This window comes from Somniosus microcephalus, chromosome 3, assembly GCF_052327205.1.
Source record: "Somniosus microcephalus isolate GS21.2 chromosome 3, FLI_Smic_1.0, whole genome shotgun sequence".
NCBI lineage: Eukaryota > Metazoa > Chordata > Chondrichthyes > Squaliformes > Somniosidae > Somniosus > Somniosus microcephalus.
Window position 1 is genome coordinate 326,795,724 of NC_140989.1, and position 24,154 is coordinate 326,819,877.

Here is a 24,154-nt window from a genome sequence, read left to right on the forward strand (position 1 = left end):
CTTGGACCCCAGCTATTCACAATACAGGAAACTTTGTTATATCCAGCACCAATGGGACCGAGCTGTTGCCGATCTATCAAAACTGCCGGACATACCAGCGTTAATGTTGAAGCATACAGAGGTTTTCATCTCCGTATCTGACAACAAACACTGTTGCTTAGCAACAGCTTCTAAACAGTCGGCCTGTACCTTGGAAGCGTCTCTGTAGTTTAGCAACAGCTTCAGAGAGACTTTCCAGAGCCTGACTGTTGAAAAGAAAGCCACGAGAAGAAAAAAAAACTAACAAAACGGCTCCTGATTTCTGCCGGTTGATCGAGGTTTCCGGACATACAACCTCCGGATAAACCAAAGTTTCCTGTATATATTAATGATCTAGACAAGGGAACTAGATGTAATATCTCCAAATTTGCAGGCGACACAAAGCTGGGTGGGCGTGTGTGCTGTGAGGAGGATGTCGAGAAACTTCAGGATGATTTGGACATGTTGGGTGATTGGGCAGAAACATGGCAGATGCAATATAACGTGGATAAATGTGAGGTTGTCCATTTTGGTGTCAAAAACAGGAAGGCAGATTATTATCTAAATGGCAATAGATTGGGAGAAGGGGAAGTGCAACGAGACCTGGGTGTCCTTGTGCACCAGTCGCTGAAGGTAAGCATGCAGGTGCAGCAGGCGGTTAAGAAGGCAAATGGTATGTTGGCCTTCGTAGCGAGAGGGTTTGAGTACAGGAACAAGGATGTCTTGCTGCAGTTGTACAGGGCCTTGGTGAGACCACATCTCGAGTATTGTGTGCAGTTTTGGTCGCCTTATCTGAGGAAGGATGTTCTTGCCATGGAAGGAGTTCAGCGAAGATTCACCAGGCTGATACCTGGGATGGCAGGAATGACGTATGAGGAGGGATTGGGTCGATTGGGCTTATATTCGCTGGAGTTTAGAAGAATGAGAGGTGATCTCATTGAAACTTATAAAATTCTGACAGGACTGGACAGACTAGATGCAGGAAGGATGTTCCCGATGGTCGGGGAGTCCAGAACCAGGGGACACAGTCTAAGGATAAAGGGTAGGCCATTTAGGACAGAAATGAGGAAGAATTTCTTCACACAGAGAGTGGTGAACCTGTGGAACTCTCTACCACAGAAGGCGGTGGAGGCCAGTTCATTAAATATATTCAAGAAGGAGTTGGATATATTTCTTAAGGCTAAAGGGACCAAGGGGTATGGGGAGAAAGCAGGGACCGGGTACTGAATTTGGATGATCAGCCATGATCGCATTGAATGGCGGAGCAGGCTCGAGGGGCCGAATGGCCTACTTCTGCTCCTATCTTCTATGTTTCTATGTAGTGAGTGAGGAGGACATAAAAAACCTGCAAAGGGACATAGACAGGCTAAGTAAGTGGGCAGAGATTTGGCAGATGGAATACAATACTGGAAAGTGTGAGGTTATGCACTTTGGCAGGAAAAATCATAGAGCAAGTTATTATCTTGATGGCAAGAAACTGGAAAGTACTGAAGTACAAAGGGATCTAAGGGTCCTGGTGCACGAAACTCAAAAGGTTAGTATGCAGGTGCAACAAGTGATTAAGAAGGCCAATGGAATGTTGGCTTTCATTGCTAGGGGGATAGAATATAAAAATAGGGAGGTATTGCTTCAGTTGTACAAGGTATTGGTGAGACCGCACCTGGAATACTGCGTACAGTTTTGGTGTCCATACTTAAGAAAAGACATACTTGCTCTCGAGTCAGTACAAAGAAGGTTCACTCGGTTAGTCCCGGGGATGAGGGGGTGGTCATATGAGGAGAGGTTGAGTAGATTGGGACTCTACTCATTGGAGTTCAGAAGAATGAGAGGCGATCTTATTGAAACATATAAGATTGTGAAGGGGCTTGATCGGATGGATGCGGTGAGGATGTTCCCAATGATGGGTGAAACTAGAACTAGGGGGCATAATCTTAAAATAAGGGGCTGCTCTTTCAAAACTGAGATGAGGAGAAACTTCTTCGCTCAGAGGGTGGTAGGTTTGTGGAATTTGCTGCCCCAGAAAGCTGTGGAAGCTACATCATTAAATAAATTTAAAACAGAAATAGATAGTTTCCTAGAAGTAAAGGGAATTAAGGGTTACGGGGAGCGGGCAGGAAATTGGACATGAGTCTAGGTTCGGAATGGTCATGGCCCTGTGGGTAGTGGAGCGGGCCCAGGGGCCGTGTAGCCTGGTTCTGTTCCTACTTCTTGTGTTCTAATTCTGTGTTAGATTTCAGGAGATGGTTTTATTCCTGTTCCTGGCTGGGCTGGAGATCGCCTTTACAGAAGGTAAGTACTGTAGAAAATATAGGGACAGAGTGATCTCCTGGAAGAATTTCGATCGCCTAGATGGGTCGGAGAGGAATTTCCCAGATTTTTTTCTCCCAAATTGGCCATTGGGTCTTTATCTGGTTTTTCACCTCTCCCGGGAGATCACATGGGTTCGGGTGGATGCACAGTGATAGAAGATTTGAGGTTAGGATCAGATCAGCCATGATCTTATTGAATGGTGGAGCAGGCTCGAGGGGCCGATTGGCCTACTCCTGCTCCTATTTCTTATGTTCTTATGTTCTTATGTTTAATAACCTGCTCACTGATGCTCAGTTTGGGTTCTGCTGGGACCACTCATTACAGCCTTGGTCCAGACATCATTACAGCCTTGGTCCAAACATGGACAAAAGAGTTGAATTCCAGAGGTGAGCGGAGAGTGACTGCCCTTGACATCAAGGCAGCATTTGACCAAGTGTGGCATCAAGGAGCCCTGGTAAAATTGAAGTCAATGGGAATCAGGGGCAAAAATTCCCATTGGCTAGAGTCATATCTAGCATAAAATAAGATGGTTGTGGTTGTTGGAGGCCAATCATCTCAGCCCGAGGACTGCAGGGGTTCCTCAGGGCAGTATCCTAGTCCCAACCATCTTCAGCTGCTTCATCGATGGCCTTTCCTCAATCATAAGGTCAGAAGTGGGGATATTCACTGATTGGAGAGTGTTCAGTTCCATTCACAACTCCTCAGATAATGAAGCAGTCCATGCCTGCATCAAGCAAGACCTGGACGACATTCAGGCTTGGGCTGATAAATGGCAAGTAACATTTGCGCCACCCAAGTGCCAGCCAATGAACATCTCCAACAAGAGAGCGTATAACCACCTCCCCTTGACATTCAACGGCATTACCATCATCGAATCTCCACCATCAACATCCTGGGGATCACCATTAACCAGAAACTTAACTGGACCAGCCACATAAATACTGTGGCAACAAGAGCAGGTCAGAGGCTGGGTATTCTGCGGCAAGTGACTCACCTCCTGACTCCTCAAAGCCTTTCCATCATCTACAAGGCACAAGTCAGGAGTGTGATGGAATACTCTCCATTTGCCTGGATGAGTGCAGCTCCAACAACAATCAAGAAGCTCGACACCATCCAGGACAAAGCAGCCCGCTTGATTGGCACCCCATCCACCACCTTAAACATCTACAAGATGCACTGTAGAAACTCGCCAAGGCTTCTTCAACAGCACCTCCCAAACCCGCGAGCTCTACCACCTAGAAGGACGAGGGCAGCAGGTGCATGGGGACACCACCACCTCTACGTTCCCCTCCAAGTCACACACCATCCTAACTTGGAAATTATCACCATTCCTTTATCATCACTCAGTCAAAATCCCTGAACTCCCTATCTAACAGCACTGTGGGAGTATCTTCACCACACAGATTACAGCGGTTCATGAAGCAGCTCAAGAAGGTGGCTCACCATCACCTTCTCGAGCAATTAGGAATGGGCAATAAATGCTGACCTTGCCAGCGATGCCCACATCCCATGAATGAATTTAAAAAAAGTCTGGGTTTGACAACCTGCCTACTGAAGACAAGAAGGATCATGTGACAGCAGGTGATACATTGCAGTAAACCAGCGTGTAATGATGGCTCTCTGTGGAATTGCTGAGTCTCACTATTGCTTACATAGATATTGTGCAGCTAACAGCACACTCCCCAGCAGAGTGGGTGTAAAGTCAGTGTAAGTGGTTGGTGATGCTGAACCTCCGTCAAATATCTAGTATAAAACATAACACATGGGTTAGATGCTTTGGGCTCGATTTTGTCATTGGGGCGGGCTGGGGGCGTGTCAGGTGTTTTTCGAGTCCTGAACCCGACTCCAGTGTGATGTGGGAAAAAAGTGCCAATTTCCCCTAATTGGGCAATTGATTCCCAGCATGTGGGAAGCCCTGGCCCAATTAGTCTTTCCATCCTGAAAGTCGCCTCCGATGATGTCATCCAAGCTGCTGGATTTAAGGCCTGCAAGCTGTAAAGTCTGTGGGTTGTATAGCGAAGTAATACACAGACTACAAGAGTAACTTAAACAGGACTTTACTATTCGAAGGTCAGGGCGAATCTGCCCAATAAATTCTGCCACAGCACTTATATACCGGTGTGGTCACCGTCAGTATTACAGTATACAGCAGCCAGGATAAAGTAGTGCCACACCTAAAATAGTTCTCTTAAAGGTGGACGGTTACATACAATAGTTCTCTTAAAGGTAGAACAGTTACATACACTACAATCCTCCCTTTTTAGCTTACAACATACTTATTCCCCATTAACATAACATCATAACATATCCAACTTCATGTTACAACAGTTCACAGAGGTAGTCTCTGCGGAAACAGTTCACAGATTCAGTCTCTGCGGGAAACAGTTCACAGATTCAGTCTCTGATCTTCTTGACTCAGTCCGGACCACGCCTCCGTGGTGTAGTCGGGTCACCTTGCTAGAGGGACTCATCCCATAGTCCTTCCCTAGACTTAACAGCTTTACTTCCATCACTTCTGAACCAGCATTGCTGACTTTTTAAAACAAACAAAAAAAAAAACAGTTGGATTGCCTTGGGAAATTTTCCTACTTTCCAACTGATTTGGCTCCGTTCGGGGGACCACGTGTGTGATCGGGTAGAGGTAATAATGGTTCAGATGGTTATCATCTTCTGCTTCGTCTTTTCCTTTTTTGCTTCTTGGAGACTCTCGGGGCTCCATTGTCAGCTGCCAGCTGTAACGCCACCATCTCCCTATGTTCCTTAGACTTTAAGTGATTCATCCTGATTTCGGCACTTTGGGAGTTCTCGGCACAAGCTGGGCAGACCAGGTCCTCGTAATATTCAGTGTCACTCAACAGATCATGGTAATATTCGGTGTCGTCCTGAGCTAGGCCAGCGAGAGGGTCTTCTATTTCCTCCTTACCCAGCTGGACGTTAGCCGACTTTTGTTCCAAATCCCGACATCTGTCCTGAAGAGACTTCATCATGCGTTCAGATTCATCCCGCTTTTTCTGGGCTTCCAGCAAGTCTTTTACTAATGACCTCATTTGTGATTTCAATACTTCAACTTCATTCGGAGATTGATTGATCGGACTATTCAATCCCTCTACTGAAGTAGCTGTTTCAGTATTCTGTTGTTCTACATTGCCGTGCGTCAGCGTACTTTTGGCATCCAAGGGCTGTTCTGCTGCAGACTTCTCAGTCTGGGTTGCCACCTCAGCTCTTCCAATGACTTTTGAGAGCTCCCTTCCCTTTGAAGATTGAGGCTCGTATTTAAGTTTTTCCCATTTTAGAGTTTTATCCCTCAGCATATGAATGAGTTGGCTGACTGTTAACTCTTCTGCCATCATCCCTTTTCCATTAACTACAGGGCTGTTTATAACCTTGCCCTGGAGGAGTTGGCTGACTGTTAACTCTTCTGTCTTCATCCCTTTTCCATTAGCTGCAGGGCTGTTTAGAACCTTGTCCTGGGGCTCCTTTGCTGCTCTACTTCGCCATCATCCGCAGCCCCCATCATTCGAATTTCCACAAATGAATCGTCCGGTGATGCTGCACCCAACTTCAGTAGGAGCTCGGAAGTCATGTCGACCAACTCAGCTTTTTCTGCCTGCAACCTGCTAACCAGCGCCTTCAGTTGCGGCACATCTTGTTCCACCGGATTGGAGCACGCCCCTTCAGAAGCCGAATCAGCTTTGATTCGTTTGGCCTCCTCGTGCAGACGGTTTGTGTGCTCCTGCTCCCTTTTCTTCCCCAGCTGCTTCTGTTGTCTTTCCAGATTCTCCCATTCGGTATCATAGAACTTTTTCATTGCTTTCATCTCTTGCTCGAGACGGCAATTCAATTGTTCTAATTGCTGTCGTAATCTGAAATAAGTTTGCATTCGAGCTCGATGTTCCTCAGTAATATATATGTCTGTAACTTGAACAGACTCAGAATTCTCTGTCAAGCTATGTTGTTGTTGTTCAGAGGAATTCTGTTCTGAAACTTTGTTCTCCTCTGGAGCATAAGCCTTTATGCCCACATTCGTTCTACCAACCTTAGTCAGCAAGTTCATTTTAGACTTGTCTTTCATGCTTGGGCTGGTCTTATCGTCATCCGTTTCAGAGTCTGAGCTGATTGTCTGCCCCGAGTCCTCACTCGTTATTGCTTTGAGGTAGTGCCATTCCATGTCTATTTTCTTGATCCACTCCCGTCCTAGAAGTGGTGGTCCTTCCTCAGGTAGTACGTATAAGTCCATTCTGGGGTGTTCTTTGCCCCTGTCTCTCACCTTGACTCTTATCTTTCCCATGGGGTATACTTTATGCCCCGTGTATGTCTGCAATACGAACTTGGTATCTCTCAAGGGTATATGTGAGAATAGCCGGTTGTAATCCCTTCGATTTATGACTGATAGGGCTGATCCAGTGTCCAATTCCATTCTCACTTGGACTCCGGCTATTTTTAGCATGACCCAGATAGTTTGTAGGTCAGCTTCCTTACTCACATTATGAATTCTCAGACTACCCAGTTCCTGGCCGCTTGGGTCTGAATCCGAATTCTGTTCATCTGAACTCTTCTCAACCACCTTGTGTACTTTGTTGTACTTTTCCTGTGATGGCTTTTTTTTTTGGTTGTTGGTCTTCTTCCCTGACCGGCATACTTTGGCTATGTGACCCAGTTTGCCACATTTCCTACAGTCCTGGTTTTTAAACCAGCATTGGTTCTGGTCGTGTGTAGTCTTCCCACAACGATAACATTTCGTTGCACCCGAAGTAATTTGATCCACACTGAGGACCGCTGCCTTCAGCTGCATTTCCGCAGTTCCTTTCGCTGCGGCTTCGTGTGATGCTGCAATAAGGACAGCCCTATCCAGTGTAAGGTCGTTCTCTTCGAGCAGTCGCTTTTGCGTTCCTTCCTTCGACAACCCGCACACGAACTTGTCTCGCAATGCCTCTGTCAGATTTCCTCCTAACTGGCAGTATTTCGCTAGCCTACGCAGTTCGACCAAGTATTCCGCGTTGCTTTCCTCTTTCCGTTGCGTTCTCGCATAAAATTTGAATCGTTCCGCCAACATCAGCGGTGTGGGGTTCAAGTGATCCTTCAGAACAGCAACAATATTATCGAAGGTTTGATCCGCCAGTTTAACTGGTGCTAGAAGATGCTTCAATAGCCCGTATGTCTTCGTCCCCATCGAGTTTAGCAAGGTTATAGCTTTATCATCATCCTCTATTTTATTGGCCTCACAATATATCTCAATGCGTTCTACATACGTGGCCCAATCTTCTACCTCGGAATCGAAATCGTTGATGTTACCACGCTTAGGCATCTTCACCTCCCTGATAAACAACAACGAAATATTTCTTTAACTTTTTTTTCCAAGATGACGGTTTCCCCGCGCTTATCTTCTTTCCCCGCCCCTTTCAAAATGGCGGTTCCCACTTCTGTCTTTTTCTCCGCCTACTGGCGGCTTCCCGCAGTTTCCCGCACTTATCTTCTTTCCCCGCCCACTTTCAAGATGGCGGTTCCCGCTTTTCTTCCCCTGGCGGGAGGGGTAAGCTTTTCCCTCGGGCGACGGCCGCTGGCTTTCGGGGTTCGCAGCCTGCTCTTCGGCTTCAGCGCGTTCCCTTCTCTCGGCCGGGCAACCGGCTCTGGGTACAACCCGTTGACGGCGAACGGTCTCAGCCGCTGGCTGGATCTCGCTCAGTCTCCCTCGCTCGGGCTCTGTCTCTCCCGCTCGCGCGGCTCTCGCTCGCTCTCTCTCGGGCTCTGTCTCTCCCGTTCGTGCAGCTCTCGCTCGGGCTCTGTCTCTCCCACTCGCGCGGCTCTCAATCGCGCCTCCCAGCCCTCTCGCAGTCCGGTGCTTCCCTCCCCGGCTGCGGCTGAGTTCACCGCGATTTATTTATTTTATCTCTTCCCGCGCCTTACGATCCGGTCGCAGCGCTTCGTGGCCTCAGTCACTGTCTGGCCTTTTTCACCCCAATCGCGCCTCCCAGCTTCTCGCAGTCCGGTGCTTTCCTCCCCGGCTGTGGCTGAGTTCTCCGTGGCTTATTTATGTTTATATCTTCCCGCGCCTTACGATCCCGGTCGCAGCGCGTCGTGGTCGCGGTATTTGTCCGGCCTTTTTCGCCGTCGCGGTCTAGTCGTCTCACGACGCTCCCCAGCCCGCTTGTACCGCGGCTTCTGCTCCGCTCTGCCCCAGTCTCAGCGCCTCTGGGCCCGACTTCTGTCCGGCTCCTTTTCCCCTCGACCGTGGTCGAGTGCACCGCCCTTATCCTCCGTTTATTTGTTTCTATTTTCCCTTTACTCACAGTCACCGTGGCCGACTTGCTTCTCGTGTTGATCGGCTCACTCACCACCGTGGCAGAAGGGACAATCCGTGCCTGTTGCTGATGGAAGACTTCGTGTTTGAAATCTTCCTCCTTTCTTGGTCTGCAGACTCGAGTTTTCTCTCAGCAAAACGACGAGGGCAGGTGCCTCTTCTCAACGCTCGTTTACTTCTTCAGAAGTATTGTTGCCGCAGGGTAAGATCGAACTCATCGCCACTGTAAAGTCTGTGGGTTGTATAGCGAAGTAATACACAGACTACAAGAGTAACTTAAACAGGACTTTACTATTCAAAGGTCAGGGCGAATCTGCCCAATAAATTCTGCCACAGCACTTATATACCGGTGTGGTCACCGTCGGTATTACAGTATACAGCAGCCAGGATAAAGTAGTGCCACACCTAAAATAGTTCTCTTAAAGGTGGACGGTTACATACAATAGTTCTCTTAAAGGTAGAACAGTTACATGCACTACACAAGCAGCCTTGCTTCTTCTGGAGACTGCAAATTTTATGCCCATTGCTGTGATCGCTTCATTCAGCAACTATGTCCAGCAGTAGGCCAAAGTGTGCTCCATAGTTCGATGATGCTGCCCTCCAAGCTCTGGTGGAGGGAGCAAGAGCAAATAAGGAGGTGCTCTTCCCTTCCTCAGGGAGGAAGAAGCCTCCCCAGCAGACTAAAGCTGTGTGGATGCAAGTGGCCCAGGAGGTCAACTCTATGTCTATGTGCCGCAGAACTTGGCTGCAGTGCAGGAAGAGGTTTCATGACCTTCTGCGCACAGGAAAAGTGAGTATGCCTTTCCCATCACCCTCAATCTGATCCCCATCGCCTCTCCTCACCAGCACTCAGCTTTGCCAACCTCTTCCTCCACATCCCGCTTGACACTTACATCCCTGCACCCTTACCCATTCCCTCTCTCTCTATGGTCATATTCACTTAACTATTCGACCATGCAGCTCTCACACTCTCTATCACTGTGATGCAATGACAACATACAATACACAGAGAGGGCCCTTTGTCTCCTGCTAAGCATCTATGCTATGGAATTGCTACACTCACTCCTTCATTTTCACTCAAACTCCACTTGTGTCCCTCATTGCAGGAAAAGAGAGCCCACAATAAGAGGGAAAGAGCAAGGACAGGAGGAGGGCCACCCTCAGTAGCCCAGCTCACCACCTCGGAGGAGGCGGCCCTGGAAATTGCCGGGATCGAGGAGAATTCCCAAGTGGGGGACAGACAGGCAGGCGCATCAAAACAAGCTGGTGACAGAATAGTTTGGCATCTCTCTCATTGACATTGCATGAATCACTGATAATGAATCTGATACTCTAACAGATTGACTTATGATCATCTGCACTATTCAATGTGCATGTAACCTTGACCTCACATCTCTAACTCTTTCCTTTACTCCCCCACAGGACCATCGACAGCCCCCATCCCCACTGACCAGGAGGAAGAGCCTGAGCTTCCAGACTCCTCAGAGGAAGCTGCAACCTCTTGAGGGCGCTGTGTCAGCAGAATTAAGCGCACACATCACCAACGCAGACATTCACACCTCGGTGGGACGTTCGGGACATAGAGTAGAGCTGTCACCTGGTGTATCACAGCTCACAAGTGAGCATCAGCAGATGGTGGAGACAGGGACAGCAGGGGCGAGTCCTCGTCGGAGGGCGCAGGACTCTGCCAGCTCGGCTCATCTGCATGTCGACCCTGTGCCTCTGGGTCCATCCAGAAGGGGAGCGGTGCTGGAACTCCAGGAACAGGTGCAGGAGTCTCTGGCAGATTTTGTCTCCAGGGTCGCTGCGAGTATGGAGTGAATGGAGGAGTCCATCGCTAACATGAGCAGAGCCTTTGTGGAGGCGTTGGCGCATGAACGCATCACCACGGAAAGGATGGCTACCTCCATGGTAAGGCTGGCTACCGTAGAGGAGAGGATGGCTACGGTAGAGGAGAGGATGGCTACGTCCATGGAGGAGCTTAGTCGCCAGGGTATGGAAAACATGGTAATTGTTCAGAATAGACTGACATCTCTTGAGGAGCGATGGTCAGCTATTGAGCAAACAAACCAGACCTTCTTGCAAGTCCTCGGGAGTAGGACTTCCAGTACAGAAATGGGTCCTCATGGCCCCCCCTGAAGTGCAGCAAGGTGCTGTCAAGCCACTTGCTAGCTCTGAAGTGGGGCTAACCCATCAGAGGGATGTTGGTGGCAGACAACAAGTAAGTGGGGGCTCCTCTCCAAGCACTCACACGACCATGCCACTGCAAAGCCCTCGGTCAGAGCCCCACCAGAGTCCTCACCCAACTGAGATCGGTGTCTCAACCACTGCAGAGCCGCAGGAGCAGCAGACTGTTGCCGAGCCCTCACAGGTTCGCAACCCTAGAGGACGTCCGCCAAAGGTGTCGAGACAGGAGCAGCAAGAAACTGAGCAAGGGGCCTCCACATCTGCTGAAGCCACAGGGGAAGCACGCATAAGAGGAAGATACTGCACAAATAGTCACAAGGGTAGTCACTTGGGTGTAATGTTATGTTTAATTTTGAAAAGTCATCAGTTGGTTATTGTCATTAAAAAATCTGATGGCAAACTGTTGCAGTTGTGGTGTGTGTCATTTCACTAATGGGACTTCCACATTGAGGGCTTAGGATGACTTGCAGTTGTCAGTATGGTGGTCAGAGTGATAGGAATCCACAGGTTCTTGGCCATTGTCAATGGTTTGATAAGAGGGGCGAGGCAAAAGTGTTTGATTGTGCAGGCTAAGCAAATCTGGCCAAGATGAGTGCGTCCCTTGTATCCCGGGCAGCAATGTGCTCGCATGCTGCTGGCGCTGGTTGATGCGCCTCTGCAAGCTGGTCGTTGTCGCTCTCCTCCTCCTCCTCCTCATCATCATCATCATCTGAGGAGGCTATGTGATGAGCCACTTGTTCCTCAGGCATCTGCAAGCCATGATGCTGTGCCATGTTGTGAAGTGCACAGCAAACCACGACCATTCTGGAGATCCTAGCTGCTGAGTACTGCAGGGCTCCACCTGATCTATCAAGGCATCTGAAGCGCATCTTCAGCAAGCCGATGGTTTGCTCGATTATGGATCTGGTGGAAATGTGGCTGGAGTTGTAGCGCTCCTCAGCTTCGATGGATGGGCTCCTCAACGGCGTCATTAGCCACATCTTCAGGGGATAGCCCTTGTCTCCAAGTAGCCATCCGAAAAGTTGGTCTGGCGGACTGAAGAGCGGAGGCACACTAGACTGGCACAGAATAAAGGAGTCATGGCAGCTGCCAGGGTACTTGGCACAAACATGCAAAATGTCCTTCTTGTGGTCACACACCAGCTGTACGTTGAGGGAGTGGAAGCCCTTGCGGTTGACAAAAATACCTGGATTGTGATGGGGTGCCTTAAGGGCCACATGTGTGCAGTCAACTACGCCCTGCACCCTTGGAAAGCCTGCTAGATTGTCGAACCCAACCGCACGCACAGTTACACTGGCTTGATCCTTGAAGAAATTGATGTAATTGTACGCGATGGCAAAGAGGGCATCGGTTACCTGCGTGATGCAAGTGTGTGCGGCCACCTGGGAGACGACGCTGATGTCTGCTGCTGATCCCTGGAATGAGCCTGAAGCAAAAAAGTTGAGTGCGGTGGTGACTTTGACGCCACGGGTAAGGGGTGTCCACATGCTCCTCTGGGCTCCAGGTCTTGCTGCAGCATTGTGCAGATGTCACCCACTACCTCTCGCGAAAGTCGAAGCCTCCTTTGGCACAGCTGCTCAGTCATGTTGAGATAGCTGATCCTCTGTCTGTAGACCCTGTTTTAGGGGTATCTCCTGCGCCGATGTGCTTCCATGGGCTGGCGCCTTCTGGCCTGTGCAGCTTCAGGTGGGTGAGCAGCAGCTTGGAGCTCCTGCTGTTGTTGTTGCTGTTGGTCAGGGTTCGGCTGCTGCCGCAGCTGGTCTTTGTCCGAATCTGATGTCCAGGAGGAAAGGAAATAAATAGTTCTCATTCTTCCGGTATATACCTCAGTTGAGGAAGCGCTCATTCAAGATGGGGAGAGGGGTTTCCCACACTGGAGATGGGTGTCAGGCTCCAAACTTCCACAACAATGAGTATGCCTGCTAAAAGTTCCCCCAGACCTGAGACAACAAAGTTTTGCCACCTGCAAATGATGATTGGTGAAAACTCCTTTTTAATGGTGGAGCTGCAGCTGTTGGTAAGCAATCCACTTGTGATGCCGCCAGGATTCACTAGCGTGTTCCAGAGGAGGCGTGCAGCACGTGGGAAAAGTGGGAAAATCAGAAAGGCCTCTCAAAATGGGATTATAGAGGCAATGAAGTGATTGTTAAGGGCCTTAAGGGACTATCCCGCCTCTTGGAGGCGGGATGGAAACGGGGTCAGAAAACTCGCATGTGGGAAATTGCTCAGAGGCGGGATGGAGGCGGGATCGGGCCCGCCCACCATTTTTAGCGATTTTACCACCTCACACGCCTCCAATCCCGCCTCCTCGGGCCTGGCAAAATCGAGCCCTTTGTCTCCAAAACTAGGCAAAATACTCTTCAGCTTGAAGTTAGAGCCTGACTGGGGGATTCATTTAGGAAAGGGGAGAAAATATCGAGAAATTTTGGGGGTGAATTTCTGCAGGGTTCCCCTGCTCATTGCCGCAACTTCAACGAAAGAGGCGCGGAAACCCCATGAAATGGAGCATTTATAACATTTTTCCAGGTCTTCTGCAGCTCTTGTGTCGAAGTTATGCTGGGCAAGCGGGAAAACCCTCATGGAAATTCAACCTGTATATCAGCATGCCTCCTTTCAGAGTGGTGCAGAGGTGTCATCATAAGCCATATTATTAAATGATAACCATGATCTCAAAGGAGTTATTAATTTATTTGGTCCCTTTATTCAATGAACCTTGGAAGAGGGGGCATATAAAACACTGGTGGGCAAAATCAAGGAAAATCCTAAGGTGTTTTATGAGTATATTAGGGCAAGAGAATAATCAGGGAAAGAGTAGGGCCCATTAGGGACCAAAGTGGCAATCTGTGTGTAGAGCCGGAAGATGTAGGTGAGGTTTTAAATGAATATTTTGCATCTGTGTTCACTATGGAGAAGGACGATGTAGGCATAGAAATCAGGCAGGGGGATTGTGATATACTTGAACAAATTAGCATTGAGAGGGAGGAGGTACTAGCAGTTTTAGCGGGTTTAAAAGTGGATAAATCCCCAGGTCTGTTATGTTCATTAATAAATAGACATTCTTATTATGAACACAGCTAGCTTCTAGCTAGTCATTTATTCAGTACACGTTCTCTAGGTACAGTATCTGTAGAGATGCAGCATGTGTGCTCTTGTGTGCAGGCTGCCATCTTGACTGTTGCCTTGTGGGTAGCCTAGCCTCATGGGTAATGTAGTCTTAATATATATACAGCTGAGTAGTGTAGTCTTATACATACAGCTATATACAGCTCTACACAGCTCTACGGCTCCACCTAGTGTCCACTATAGAATGACATGTTATTGATCATTACATCCCCCTTTCTTTGAGGTTTAACAAAATCAATATCAATCAACTTTCAAGAAAACAATAAAGATAATGGCCTAGAAATTCAGTCTGGCCACTTTTGGGGCAGTAAAGTCGGGCGGTCGCTAAAGTTAGCGCCCGCCGGAAAGTGTAGGCCACTTTGCCGAAATTCAGTAGGTTTGGCCAAGAGTTTGGGCGAGCGCTGAAACTGGCGTTGCACTGCTATCTTCAGGCGCTAAGCCGGCGATGCGGACTGATAACGCCGAGGCCGGGCGCAGCGCAGGTGCGGTCATGCTTTGATTGACAGCAGACACCCTGACGCCGGCCAGCTCTTAAAGGGGGAAGGGTCGACTTTGACTGCTGCCACGCCCTGCATAGTGGAGCCCTGCAGCTAGGCCTCAACACTGCTGGTGGACCCAAATAGCGCCTGAAGCCATGGAGAAGGCCTGTGAACGAGCGCAGCGCTTCTCAGAGCATGCTTTGAGGGTGCTGGTTAATGGTGTGGAAAAGAAAAGAGAGATCTTGTGCCCGGACAGTGGCAAGAAGGCTCCCAGGAGGCAGTACAGGAGAGCCTGGAAGAAAATCGCCCACAGGGTGTCATCCACCAGCGATGTCCCCAGGAGTGCGGACCAATGCCGCAAGAAGTACAACGACCTCACTTGGATGGTGAAGGTGAGTACCCTTTCCAGTGTCCTCCTCATCCTTGCATGTGCACCTCACATTATGGGCAAAGGGACCTCAAAGGCCTAATGGCCAGCCCTCCTCCCGCAGCTATGGCACTGGCATGATCATCAATAGCACTTTCTGCACTTAACACACTGGCCAAGCTATTCGACCATGGGAGGCAGTGCACACAGCAACAGGGCACCACACTGGCCAAGCTATTCCACCATGGGAGGCAGTGCACACAGCAACAGGGCACCACACTGGCCAAGCTATTCGACCATGGGAGGCAGTGCACACAGCAACAGGGCATCACACTGGCCAAGCTATTCCACCATGGGAGGCAGTGCACACAGCAACAGGGCACCACACTGGCCAAGCTATTCGACCATGGGAGGCAGTGCACACAGCAACAGGGCACCACACTGTACTTAGAGGCCATCCTTTCTCTTGCAGGCCAAGCTGGCGTGGAATTTGAGGAGCCAGTCTGCCACCGGGGGAGGCCGTCCCCAGTACCAGGCGCTCAGTGAGCTGGAGGAGAGCGTGGCTCGACTCATGCGTGGCCGGGTGACTGGCCCTGTTGCCATTGGAGATGCGGACCCTGTACTGGGACCCACTGGTAAGGACATGACCGGTTGGACCTCTCGCGTTGCCCTTGTGCTTCAGATCTACATCCTTTCCCACTGTCCGACCAATGCGCATAATGCCACCACTCATGCCTCCCTCGCTGACGCCCTGTCCTCACTCTAAAGCTACTCTTGTGCCTTCCTGCTTTCAGCTGGTGAGGAGGAGGTGGTCCCTGAAGCTCAGAGTGCCAGGCCCTTGGAGGAGGAGGATGACGAGGACCAGGAGGAAGGCGGCACATCGGAGGAACCCTCATCCGCGCCAGGGGATGGCAATGGAGGGGAGACGTCTGGCCTGGAGGAGAGGCAGGGGGAAGTGTTGCAGGGGGGTGTAGCTCCTGGGCCCAGTGGGGTCGAGGCACGCGGGAAGGGTCGGGCAGCACGGTGGCCTTCTCCCCAGAGGGGGGAAGTGTTGCAGGGGAGGGCAGTTCCTGGGCCCAGTGGGGTCGAGGCACGCGGGTAGGGTCGGGCAGCTCGGCGGCCTTCTCCCCAGAGGGAGAGTCCGCCCTCCAGTCCGGAGACGGTCCTCGCCCAGGAGGTGCGCCTCCTTGATGAGATGTCCGCGGCGTCGGAGCGGCGCCACAAGGAGTTCATGGGGGTTGTGGGACAGTTGCCTCAGGCCATTGAGTCCCTGGCTCATAGTGTGGTCGCTTTCGGGGAATCACAGGCCAGGGGGGTCGAGCAACTCGCGGCAGCACACGACAGGGGTGTCCAGCAACTCGCGGCAGCGCAGGACAGGGGTGTCCAGCAACTCGCGGCAGCGCAGGACGCAAGTCGCGAGTCCATGAGTGGTGCCGTCCAGACACTGGCAGATCTGATGCGGGCACATACCAGGGCAGTTCGGGCACTCACTTCTGCCACACTCGCTGTGGCGCGGAAGCATCGCCAGGGCACCCGCCGCCCTGCTGCAGCACAGCGGCCTGGCCTCCACCAGATTGCTGTGCTTGCTGCACTGCCAGCCCGGCCGAGTGCCAGTGTCTCTGGCGAACAGCGCGTGCCTGGCATCAGCCAGCTTGCCCCCATTGGTGCAGCCGACACTGCCACTCCCCCAGCCAAGGTGCGACGAGCTGCTGCTGAGACTGATGCTGGCCAGCCACAGCTGCAGCAGTCAGCAGCCGGCCCCTCCCGGGCCGGGCCTCGTCTAGGCCGACCCCCAAGGGCATCTGCCGTCACGCATTGTGGCCCTCATGAGCCTTCCCCCAGCCTTGCCACACCCACAGGGCCCAGGTTGAGGCGGAGCAGCAGGTCGGGCAGGGGCCGGAGAAGCCTGCATAAGGACTCGCCCTCTCGGCACACCCAGTAGAGTGTGGTGATAGCGGTTTTTTTTATATGGGGGGGTTTGTGTTCTGGGGGAGGCTTATTTTGGTGAGGCCGAAGATGAAGGCATTTTTTGTTTTTATGGGGGTGTTTGTGTTGTGGAGGGGGGGGCTTATTTTTGTAAGGCCGATGATGAAGGCCAATTGGATGGGCAAGTTTTGTTATTCCTCCCCAGGTTGTGGGAGTGACAGATGTTTTTGACTGTTTTTTGGGGGTCTCGTCTATTTTTCTGTTTCATGTGGGAAGGGCCCTGAGTTTGTAAAATAAAGCTTTTTATTTATTCAGCATGTCCAGGAGTCATGTTTCAAGTGGTTGTTGCGTTAACCGGCTGAGGGCTTGCGGAGCGGCTGCATTCAGGTGCGTTCATTGCCACAGGCCATTCCCTGACAGGGGGCCTAGAAGTGTCGTTCAATAAGCCGCCGGCGGACGGCCCTTGGATCTTGTGGCTCCCTCCTGGGCTGGTACTCCTCCTCCTCCTCCTCCTCATGGTCCTCCTGCTCGTCCTCCTGAGGTGGTGGTGCAACGTCAGGTGGCAGTGCCTGAGTCCTGCGGATAGCCAGGTTGTGCAGCATGCAGCACACGACGACGAACTGGGAGACTCTATCCGGCGAATACTGTAGAGATCCGCCGGAACGATCCAGGCAGCGGAACCGTTGCTTGAGGACGCCAATCGTTTGCTCTATGATGTTCCTTGTGGCTTGATGGCTTTCGTTGTATGCCTCCTCCGCTGGGGTCCTGGGCGCGCGGAGCGGGGTCATGAGCCATGTACACAAAGGGTAGCCCTTGTCCCCAATAAGCCATCCCCTTGGTGGAGGCTGTGCCTCGAACATGTCAGCCACAGTAGTCTGGCGCAGGATAAATGCATCGTGGCTGCTTCCTGGAAAGCGGGCATTGACAGCTAGGATGCGCTGCCTGTGGTCACACACCAGCTGTACATTGAGGGAATGGTAGCCCTTCCGGTTGCGGTAATCCTCGGCATTGTCGATAGGTGCCCGCATAGCCACATGCGTGCAGTCAATGGCGCCCTGCACCATGGGGAAGTCCGCGATCCTGCCAAATCCGACTGCACGCTGCTCCTGCCTCTCTAGGGTCATGGGGAAGGAGATGAATTAGTGTCTCCTCGCGAAAAGTGCATCGGTGACCTGCCGGATGCAGAGATGCGCGGCGAACTGGGAGATGTTCGCTATGTCCCCAGCAGCGGCTTGGAAGGAGCCGCTTGCATAAAAGTTCAGAGCCACCGTGACCTTCACTTCCACCGAGAGAGACGTCCTGCATATCAGCTGTGGACGCAGATCTCTGTGAAGCAGCTGGCAGATCTCTGCAACCACCTCCCTTCTGAAGCGCAGCCTCTTAACACAATGCGCCGCAGTCATGGTGAGATAGGACACCTGCTGCCGGTATTGCCTGAGTGGGTAAGGCCTACGTTGCCGACGCCTGATGGCCCCTCTGCGTCTAGGCATGGCTGGCCCTCTCACACAGCGTCTGCGAGCCCTTCGCACATAATGCTGCAACTGAGGGTTGGAACCCCATACAGCCCCCATAATAAACTTGCAAACAGTGAAATCACAATGATTCAAATGTCAAAGCTCTGGCCAGAAGCCAAAAATACCTCTCCTATGTTGTCCCAAATCAGTAAGCTCTGTTCCTTGGTCTCTGTCCAGAAATCCAAAGCAGTAAAGTCATTGCAGCAAAATGGCTGGGCTTTATAGGTCAGTGTAAGTGCCCTTCAATTAGCGCTCCCCGAGGCCCACAGGGCCTCTGTTGCGTTCCACTTCACAGTTCTTAACAGCGCCACGCCCACATTGGGCGGGCGCCACTGAATTTCCGGTTTGGGGTGCACAAACAGCGTTGCACGACGAAATGACGTCATAAGCTGCGCGCGCAGCTGAGCAGGCGCAAACACTTTGCGTCGGCGCTAAATGTCTACTGAATTTGGGCGTAGGCGCAGATCGGCCTGCGCCCGGGCGCTAAGTGCCTAGCGCTGGAAATACACCCCTCTTATGGCGTTAACGGCTGGCGAACGCAACTGAATTTCTAGGCCAATATCAGTAACACTTTTGTTAGTGCTCTATAAACATAAACATTTTCAAAACAGTCAACACATTTTCAAAGCTTTACATTGTACTCAAAGATTAAGTCTATCAGGCTCTTTTACTTCACGTGTGGATCTTCTCAACACAGGTAAGTCTGATGTGTCTTCATGAGATTGTTCTGGCGGTGAATGACAAGATGCAGTTGCGGCATTGTCATCAATCTGGTCTTGAATAGTCTCTTGTGTTTTTAGGAGGTAACGGCGGTTCCTCCTGAGAATCTGTCCTTCCTCAGTTCTAACAGTGTATGACCTTGGTCCTACTTCCTCAAGAACTGTAGCTTTCCTGTTCCATGCATCTGGATCCTCAATCCTGACAACATCATCCCTTGTCAATGGTTTTAGAGTTTTGGATGACTTGTCATAGTATGATTTCTGTTTCAGCTTTAACAGTTGAAGTCTGTCTCAGTTCCTCACTTTGCTGTTCTTTTGCACAGCAGGGTAGCATGGTGCGCAACTTGCGACCCATTAGTAGTTCAGCAGGTGAAGAACCACAGTCTAAAGGTGAGGCTCGGTAGCTCAGCAGGGCGAGATAAGGATCAGACTTGCTTTCTGTCGCTTTCTTCAGTAGCTGCTTGAGAACTTGAACACCTTTCTCTGCCTTACCATTTGACTGAGCATACAAAGGACTGGATGTGATGTGCTGAAAGTCATAATGTGCTGCAAACTGTTGCCACTCCTTACAGTTGAAGCACGGACCATTGTCACTAACGGCAATCCTAGGAATTCCATGTCTGGCGAAGATGGATTTCACATGCATTATGACACTGCTTGCTGTGGTGCTTGAGAGCAGCGCCATCTCAGGATAGTTAGAATAGTAGTCAATCACTATTAGATAGTCTTTACCATTTAAATGAAAAAGGTCCATACCAACCTTTTGCCATGCTGCTGTTGGTATGTCAGCTACTATCATTGGTTCCTTTGCTTGTTTGTTTTGGTGTTTCTGACATGGCTCACATTTGCCTATCATGTTCTCGATGTCCTTATTTATGCCAGGCCAATAAACAGTGTCTCTTGCTCTCCTTTTGCATTTTTCAATTCCGAGGTGTCCCTCATGAATCCTTTTGAGCATGTCTTGACGTAGAGCCTGTGGAATGACTATTCTGTTCTGTTTTAGTAATAGTCCACTTGCGACACTCAATTCTGACCTTATGTGAAAATATTTTGGACAGGAACCTTTTGGCCAACCATGATGAATGTTCTCTATTACTGTTTGTAATACTGTATCTTTTACTGCTTCTTCTGCTATTTGCTTTGATTTTCTGTCTGACACGGGCAGCGCAGCAGTGACCATACTCACATGAACATCCACGTCTTCTTCAGTAGAGCTCACATGACTCATTGTGGGTGCTCGGGATAGTGCATCTGCTAACACTATGTATTTGCCTGGTGTGTAGATCAGTTCAAAGTCATATCTTTGCAGCTTCATCATGAGTCGTTGAATCCTTGGAGACATCTCATTCAGGTTTTTCTTTATGATGGCAACCAGAGGGCTGTGGTCTGTCTCAACTGTGAAGGTGGGAAGTCCATATATGTAGCCATGAAACTTTTCTAGTCCAACTACCAAGCCTAGACATTCCTTTTCAATCTGGGCGTATCGACACTCAGTATCAGTCATAGACCTGGAGGCATAGGCAACAGGCTTCCAATCTTCACCCTCTGCTTGTAGCAAGACCGCACCTAGGCCATCTTTTGATGCATCCGTTGACACTTTGATTATTTTTGTTGGGTCAAAGAAGGTGAGTACAGGTGTGGTTGTCAGCACTGTTTTGAGGTTTATCCACTCTTGTTCATGTCTTTCTGTCCATGCGAACTCATTTGTTTTATGTAGCAGGTCTCGCAGACAGGCTGTCTTGGCTGACAAGTTAGGAATGAACTTTCCAATGAAGTTTATCATCCACATGATGCGTAGCACTCCTTTTTTGTCAGTGGGTCGGGGCATTTTGAGTATGGCATTTACTTTTTCCATATCTGGCTCTATTCCTTTACCAGATAGATTATCTCCTAGGAAAGTGACTTCCTGGACGCCAAACTGACACTTGGCTTTGTTGAGCTTCAGTCCATTCCGGCGTATGCTCTGTAGCACTTTAGTCAGTCTCTCATTGTGTTCTTTCAGTGTGGAGCCCCAGATGATGATGTCATCAACATAGACCCGAACTCTTTCCAGACCTTCAATTATGTGTTCCATCACTCTATGAAAGATTTCAGATGCAGATATTATCCCGAAAGGCATTCTGAGGAAACAATACCTGCCAAATGGTGTGTTGAAGGTACAGTATTTGGTGCTCTCTTCATCCAGTTTTAGTTGCCAAAATCCTTGTGAGGCATCGAGCTTTGTAAAGTATCTGGCACCTGACATTTCACTGGTGATTTCTTCTCGCTTGGGAATCTGGTAGTGTTCACGTTTTATGTTTGCATTTAAGTCCTTTGGATCCATGCATATTCTTAGATCATTGTTCTTTTTCTTTACACATACCATGGAGTTAACCCAGTCTGTTGGCTCTTCGACTTTCCTGATGACTCCTAGTGTGGTCATTCTGTCCAGTTCATTCTTGAGCCGGTCACGCAGGGGTGCTGGAACTCTTCATGGAGCATGTACCACTGGCTGAGCATCCTGCTTTAGCTGGATCTTGTAAGTGAATGGTAGAACTCCAAATCCTTTGAACACATCCTGGAAATTATTCACTACAGAATCCACCGAGTCATCTGGTCTGCTTATGGCACAGTTTATACGGTAGACTCTTTCGACCAGTTCTAAGTCCTCACAAGCTTTGTCACCCAGTAGTGAATCAAGCCTTTCAGCCACAACAGAAAACATGAGATGATGCACTTTGTCTTTGACTGTCACTTTAAGTCTGCATACACCTAAGCTATCTATTTTCTGTCCATTATAGTCCTTCAATAGTACTGACTTTTTCTGTATTTTGGGCTTTTCTTTCATATTGTTAATGTCACTCATACTGATTAAGTTTGCTTTTGCCCCAGTGTCTAGTTTCAAGGTAACTAATGCTCCATTTACCTGCAGTGGGATCATCCATTTGTCCTCTTTTACTGCATTAACTTTATGTTCAGCATTGTCCATTTCTGAGGGCTGCACATTTTCTGTATCCTTTTTAATATTGTCACATGACACCATTCCTACAAAAAATGTCTCACTTAAATCAGTGTCCTCAATTACATTAACTCGTTGCCCTTTCTTAGTTTTTACTTTTGAAAAGCATTGTTTGGCAAAGTGATTCTTTCCATTACACTTTGTGCACATTTTTCCAAACGCTGGGCATTGTCTTAACTGGTGTTTGTAACCACAGCGCTTACAATTAAAAATTTCATCCTCCGATTGCTTTTCATTTCTGTTCTGCCCACGTTTCTTCCCCTTGTAGGACACAGCACCGACAGCAGCATTATCACTCATTACAATCGCATCATTATTGATTTCATTGAAAGTCTTCGCGTGCTTTCGAGCTATCTCGCTGGCTTGGCATATTTTCACTGCATTTTCCAAATTTAGTTCGGTTTCTCTCAACAGACATTCCCTGACTTTTTTTATCATGAATACCAAACACAATCTGGTCACGAATCATGGATGCTTTGAGCTCAGGGAAATTACATGTCTGTGCTTTCAGTTTCAGATCAGTTATAAAGCTATCCAAAGTCTCATTTTGTTGCTGTGTCCGAGAACGGAAGATGTATCTTTCATACGTCTCATTCTTTTTGGGAGAGCAATGTGCATCAAATTTTTTTAGCACATCTTCTAATTTTCCTCTGTTCTCCTCTGGATTAAATAAAAATGTATTAAATACCTCTATCACCTGTGGGCCTGCAACCATAAGCAGCAATGCTATCTTCCTTGCGTCTGGCTTCGTACCGAATCCGATGGTTGCAATGTAGAGTTCGAATTGTTGTTTATGAATCCGCCAATTGTAGTCAACATTTCCCTCGAGATTCAAATGCTCTGGTGGCTTCAAATTCTCCATGTCGCTTTTCACAATTTTCAGCAGATCTTCACCATCCTGGTACCATGTTATGTTCATTAATAAATAGACATTCTTATTATGAACACAGCTAGCTTCTAGCTAGTCATTTATTCAGTACACATTCTCTAGGTACAGTATCTGTAGAGATGCAGCATGTGTGCTCTTGTGTGCAGGCTGCCATCTTGACTGTTGCCTTGTGGGTAGCCTAGCCTCATGGGTAATGTAGTCTTAATATATATACAGCTGGGTAGTGTAGCCTTATACATACAGCTATATACAGCTCTACACAGCTCTACGGCTCCACCTAGTGTCCACTATAGAATGACATGTTATTGATCATTACAAGGTCCAGACGAGATGTATCCCAGGCTGCTGTGTGAGGCAAGGGAGGAGAGTGCAGGGGCTCTGACACAAATTTTCAGAACCTCTCTGGCCACAGGGGAGGTGCCAGAGGACTGGAGGATAGCTAACGTAGAAACATTATTCAAGAAGGGTAGTAGGGATAAACCAGGGAATTACAGGCCAGTGAGCCTAACATCAGTGGTAGGGAAATTATTGGAAAAAATTCTGAGGGACAGAATTAGTCTCCACTTGGAGAGGCAAGGATTAATCAAGGATAGTCAGCATGGTTTTGTCAGGGGGAGATCATGTCTAACCAATTTGATTGAATTTTTCAAGGGGATGACTAGGGCCTAGAAATTCAGTTGTTAGCGCCAGCCGCTAGCGCCTTAGGAGGAGGAGAAGTGGGGCGCTAAGTGGCTAGTGCCCGGGCGCAGTGCGATCTGCGCCTCTCGCGAACTTCACTCAAGATTTAGCGGCAGCGCAAAACCGCAGCGCCCACTCAGCTGCACGCGCAGATCCTGACGTCATTTCATGGTGCAATGCCCTTGGTGCGCCCTGAACCAGAACTTCAGTGGCGCCGCCCTTTTGTGCGCCTGGCGCCCCCAGCGACTGGTAGAGGGGAACGGTTCCCAGTCGCTGCGGGGCGCTATTTAAAGGGGACTCCTCCTGCATTATAAGTGGCAGCCATTTTGTGCCAATCCTTCTGTGTGAGAGATGGATATTTGGAGAGAGACAAAGGGAGAGAGCTTTCTGCTTTGACTCAGCGCTCGCACAGGTACTTGTGGCTTCAGGCCAGAGCTTTGCACTTGGATTTAACTTTCAGTGCCATAGCCTTGAGTCGCCACATATAATGGGGGCTGCAATGGGTGGAAACGTTCGGCTTCTCCATTGCATTCAAAGGGCTCAGAGACACCGTGAGAGAGTGCCAGTCATGGCCAGACGGAGAAGGGCCAACAGGCGTTGGCACAGCAGGCCTTACCCACCCAGGGTATACCGCCAGCAGTTCTCATA